Source organism: Garra rufa, chromosome 17 (assembly GCF_049309525.1).
Source record: "Garra rufa chromosome 17, GarRuf1.0, whole genome shotgun sequence".
NCBI classification, from domain to species: Eukaryota; Metazoa; Chordata; class Actinopteri; order Cypriniformes; family Cyprinidae; genus Garra; species Garra rufa.
The window spans coordinates 19,753,108-19,759,107 of NC_133377.1; positions in this window are offsets into that span (position 1 = coordinate 19,753,108).

Here is a 6,000-nt window from a genome sequence, read left to right on the forward strand (position 1 = left end):
GCTCTCCAAAAATCCGGTAAGTCAAGAATTTTTGCAGACTGGTCAAACTGCTCTCAGGCGAGTTGTAATCACGTACAGCATGTAAATGTTGCGCATATTACTTTTCTATTAGATCCAGTAATTTTTATGTGACACTAATAATGCAGTTAAAAGCATTCTTTTTGTTTGTAATGATGGCTAATCTGTCATCAAACATTCAGAAGACAACATATATTGAAGGTTTCAATATAATCAGGGCCCTCTGGATGTCACATCCAGAATGCATCACTATAATGACACATCTCACACTAATTACTCACACTCTCAGACTGTCACATGCTAAGTGAGGGTTTGCTGCAAAAAAAAAAAAAAAAAAAGTGAAATGATCTTAATTACATCTCAATATCTCGAATTATGTCTTCTCTGGAGAGAACTGTTCTCAGATTTGTCAAGATACAAGTCATATCTGAATATGAACTCTTATCATATTTTAAGTGACAAAAATAGACTGAGAATTTGTCCTTAATGTATTTTGAGATTAGACAGAGCAATAAAACTTTCTACTGGCTGTGAGTCAAGTGCAGTGTTAAAGCCTGAAAGCATTGATGTAACTCAAGCTTGTCTTTGTCCTTCATTATAATCCATGGCCTCTGTCCCTCTTTACCCCCACCGACTCTTCTCCATTCCTTGTTCATTGTGTCTTAAAGCAGTCTGTGGATGAGTCTTGTTTCCTGTTTGATGAGGGAGGAGTTGAACTCGACAGCAGTGGCAGGTGGCTTCATGCTGCTTTTGTGTTTGTGAGTTCTCTTCACAGAATAAGTCTATCAGTTAGTAAGAGTGTGAAGTTATTCGCACATAACATCCAGAAACAATCCTCAAGAAGCTAGTGACAAAAATAAAGTTTTAGCAGTATGAGCAATGTTCTCTTTCTCACAAGTAAACTAATATAATCCCCACTTAACCTCCAGCACAACTGATCTCAGAACTGTTAAACCAGAGGTTCTTAACCTTATAGTTGCAGCTGTATCATTTATGGTTAGATATGTAGCTCTTATGATTAAAATAGTATGTGAAATGTACAACACTGATCTATAACCAGCTCTATATGCATGTATTTTCTGATGTAGTAAACTTGCTCAGTACCCCACCCGGTACAGCACTTAATGTGTAGTACTTGGGCATGGCCAAATCCTTTTACCTAATGGAAAAACTCAAATACATGTAGAAGCAAGTTAAAATGACATGGTTGCTTTAGCAAATGCGTTTTTATCTTACATTTGCTTTTGTTAACATTATCTGTTAGCTTTAGTGTAGGTAGTGTATTATTTTCAACGCACTAAAGTCAACAGAGCATTAACCTTTTAGCCCCAACAGCAGGGGCACTTTTTTACCCTAAATACCATATTTTTACATAGTCTTGCATCATTTAAAACTGTTGCTTTAATTATCTTATGTAGCTCTTATGGTTAAAATAGTATGTGAAATGTACAACACTGACTCATAACCAGCTCTATATGCATGGATTTTCTGATGTAAACTTGCTCAGTACCCCACCCGGTACAGCACTTAATGTGGAGTACTTGGGAATGAATCCTTAAAAAAACAAGTCCTTTCACCTGATGAAAAAACTGAAATACATGTAGAAGCAAGTTAAAATTACATGGTTGCTTTAGCAAATGCGTTTTTATCTTACATTTGCTTTTGTTAACACTATCTGTTAACTTTAGTGTAGGTAGTGCATTATTTTTAACGCACTAGAGTCAACAGAGCATTAATCTTTTAGTGCCACTGACATTTCATTTCCAGTGTAATAACACGTTTCCACATTCAGATGAATTTGTTTTTGATAAAACATAACATACTTTTAGCGCCACTCACTGGACATTTCAGTTCGGAAATGTCTCACATATTTTATTTATTAATCTTATAAATGTATGAGGTAAAAGACTGACCAGCATGGGGTAAAAGGCACACAGTATTAATACAAATACTTTAGCTAAAATAATGTTTTTTTTTAACGTCTAGGTCAGGGATCCTCAAATCTTACCCTGGAGGTCCAATGCGCTGCAGAGTTTAGCTCTACCCCTAATCAAACACACCTGAGAATGCTAATCAAGGTCTTCAGGATCATTAGAGAATCACAGGTAGGTGAGTTTGATCAGGGTTGGAGCTAAACTCTGCAGTGCATTGGACCTCCAGGGTAAGATTTGAGGAACCCTGGTCTAGGTAAATACTTGTTAAAAAAAAATCACTTTAGCAAAGTTTGTACTATTTTCTGCTTATTTCGATAATTGAGAGAAATCATTTTTGTTCAATAAATATACTGTCATTAAATATGTTAATATATTTTAAAATGCCAAAACCATTTTAAAAATGTAAAGGAGATCCCATAATAATTATGAATTATTGCGCCTTTTAGCCCTATCAGCAGGGGCACTTTTTACCCCAAATACCATATTTTCACATAGTCTTACGTTATTTAAAAACTGTTGCTTTATCTTATGTAGCTCTTATGATTAAAATAGTATGTGAAATGTACAACACTGACTCATAACCAGCTTTATATGCATGGATTTTCTGATGTAGTAAACTTGCTCAGTACGCCACCCGGTACAGCACTTAATGTGGAGTACTTGGGTATGAATCCTTTGAAAAACAAGTCTTTCACCTGATAAAAAGAATCAAGTACACATAGAAAGGAGTTAAAATGGCATGGTTGCTTTAGGAAATTCGTTTCTATCTTACATTTGCTTTTGTTAACATTATCTGTTAGCTTTAGTGTAGGTAGTGTATTATTTTCAACGCACTGGAGTCAACAGAGCATTAGCCTTTTAGTGCCACTGACATTTCATTTCCAGTGTAATAACACATTTCCACATTCAGATGAATCTGTTTTTGATAAAACTTAACACAATTTTAGCGCCACTCACTGGGCATTTAAATTCGGAAGTGTCACACATATTTTGTTTATTAATCTTAGAAATGTACGGGGTAAAAGGCACACAGTGTTGATACAAATACTTTAGCTAAAATAATGTTTTTTTATAACATCTAAGTAAATACTTAAAAAATCACTAGCAAAGTTTGTACTATTTTCTGCTTATTTTGATACATAAGAGGAATAATTTTTGTTCAGTAAATATACTGTCATTAAATATGTTAATATATTTTAAAATACCGAAACCATTTTAAAGGGTTAAAGGAGATCCCATAATAATGATTAATTATTGTGCCTTTTATCCCCAACAGCAGGGGCACTTTTTACCCCAAATACCATATTTTCACATAGTCTTGCATTATTTAAAAATGGTTGCTTTAATTATCTCATGTAGCTCTTATGATTAAAATAATATGTGAAATGTACAACACTGACTCATAACCAGCTTTATATGCATGGATTTTCGGATGTAGTAAACTTGCTCAGTACGTCACCCGGTACAGCACTTAATGTGGAGTACTTGGGTATGAAACCTTTAAAAAACGTCTTTCACCTGATAAACTCAAATACATGTAGAAGCAAGTTAAAATTACATGGTTGCTTTAGCAAATGCATTTTTATCTTACATTTGCGTTTGTTAACACTATCTGTTAGCTTTAGTGTAGGTAGTACATTATTTTTAACGCACTAGGGTCAACAGAGCATTAGCCTTTTAGTGCCACTGACATTTCATTTCCAGTGTAATAACACGTTTCCACATTCAGATTAATCACTTTTAGTGCCACTCACTAGACATTTAAATTTGGAAGTGTCTCACATAGAATAGAATAGCAGAACAGTTGTGACATGTACATGTCTTAATGAGCCTTTGTTGGATATACTGGCAACCACCTTCATATCCTAAGGTGAATATGCACTGAAAATATGCTGAAATTGCTGAGTATTTCTCATTATTATTTTTGTCTGTGCAAACACAGACACTTCAATCCAATCTCATGACAAAACATAACTGTTTCGTGTTTAGTAGGGTGTGAGCACACTGTACAAAAACATAAGAATGAGATTAAATAAATTCATATGAATTGGCCACTAATTCACCAGTAATAATTGTTACAAATTATGATGAGAGGGTGTTGGCTCCTTTTCTATCTAAATAAATAATACATGTAAGAATATCCATCTAATATATCAGCATATCCATGTAATAAACAATATATGGTATACAACGGGGCTAAAGGCACACCTTAAGAAAAAATGCTTTTCACTGCACCCAAAACGTATGATTACAAAAAAACAAAAATAAATATAAATAAATAAATAAATAAAAATAATGTTTGTCTTGAACATTTAAGTAGCAACAGGTTTTGTGTGGGAATAAATACAAGAGGTTTATTTTGTTTGTTAATATAATTATTAATATATTAATTATAAATGTATGCGGTGGCATCACTTTAGCAAAGTTTGTATTATTTTCTGCTTATTTTGATAAATTTTTGTTCAATAAATATACTTTCATTAAATATGTTAATATAAAAATATATTTTAAAATACAGAAACAAAATCATTTAAAAAAGTAAAGGCTCTGAGAGTATTGAAGGAGATCCCATAATAATTGAATATAGACACACAACATAATATATGATATTTAGCATCTGAATCTAACCATATCATATCAACAAATGGAAAAGTCAGCCATCTATTAATTATCATGTTAATTATTGTGCCTTTTAGCCCCAACAGCAGGGGCGCTTTTTACTCCAAATACCATATTTTCACAAAGTCTTGCGTAATTTAAAAAATGTTGCTTTAATTATCTTAAACAAAACTGAATATCATTAGGAAGACCTTTGTCTCAAAATATATTCAATAATTTTAGCGATTTTATTTTAATTCTGCTACTTATACCTTATACCTACAACGTTTTAAAAAAATATCAAATATTAGCACAGAATCAATTTTGCGCTGCTGCCAGCGATGGCGTCATGGATCAGCTAAATTTGCACGTGTATCTTGAAAAGCGTATGTTTCGGAAAGTGCTACGCTAAGTGTTTCTGCTATCTAGTGGTTTAGAGGAAAATAATATCAAAGGTGCCTTTTACCCTGGGATGCCTTTAGCCCCGTTGTAGCCTAATCAATTTTCCCAAACATTTTATGTGTGCTTATTTGAATTTTAGGACTTCTGAATCATTAGCTTTATTAGCAAAATGCTAACATCACATTCTACTAAAATCAGTGTGAGTTGAGCCTCTTGCCACTCTCAAAAAGAAAGGTACAAAAGTGGTCACTGTGTGCCTATAAGTACCTTAAAAGTACAAATTAGTAACTAAAACGTACATATTAGGACCTAAACTGTACACTGTAAACTGACAGCTTTTGTACCTTTTTTTGAGAATATAGCCGTTATGTCAGGACTGAGGATTTGTGTGGCCTTAAAGCATAGCTAATCAGTCATTTAAGAGTTACCATGTCAGGATGTTGTATTAAAAAGCAGCTGCCAAAGTAGAGAGTCACAAGGCAGCGCACTAGGTTTCGAAACAAAGCTTTAGTGTCCTCTCCTCTTCTTTCGTCTCTCAAACAGCGTTTCATCCTCTCTCCACTCTATTCACTATGGCTATTTGCCATCTATTACTCTCACACTCTCATGATATGAGCAGCACATCACTGTGACTCGTTCTTATTAGACTTTGGACATGCCAGAGCTGATATTCATGGGAAAGCCAGTTGTCAGCCACCCACACAAAGTCAGCTTTTCATAGGAGACACAAACTAATCTAAGATCGGAGGAGGATGATTGCTGCTTTTCTTACACTGAAATCAAAGGAATAGTTAATTGAAATTAACATTGTTTTTGTGATGCAAGCCTGTGCAAAACACTATTATGTTTCAACAGCCTATGCAAACTCAAAATACAGTGAGGGTAAAAATTATTTGATCCCATGTTGGTTTTGTACGTTTGCCCATTGGTAGGTTTATTTGAACAGTGAGTGACAAAAAAATCCAGAAAAACGCATTTTAATGAGTGAAATAAGTATTTGACCCCTTCGCAAAACACGACTTAGCACTTGGTGGCAAAAGCCTTGTTG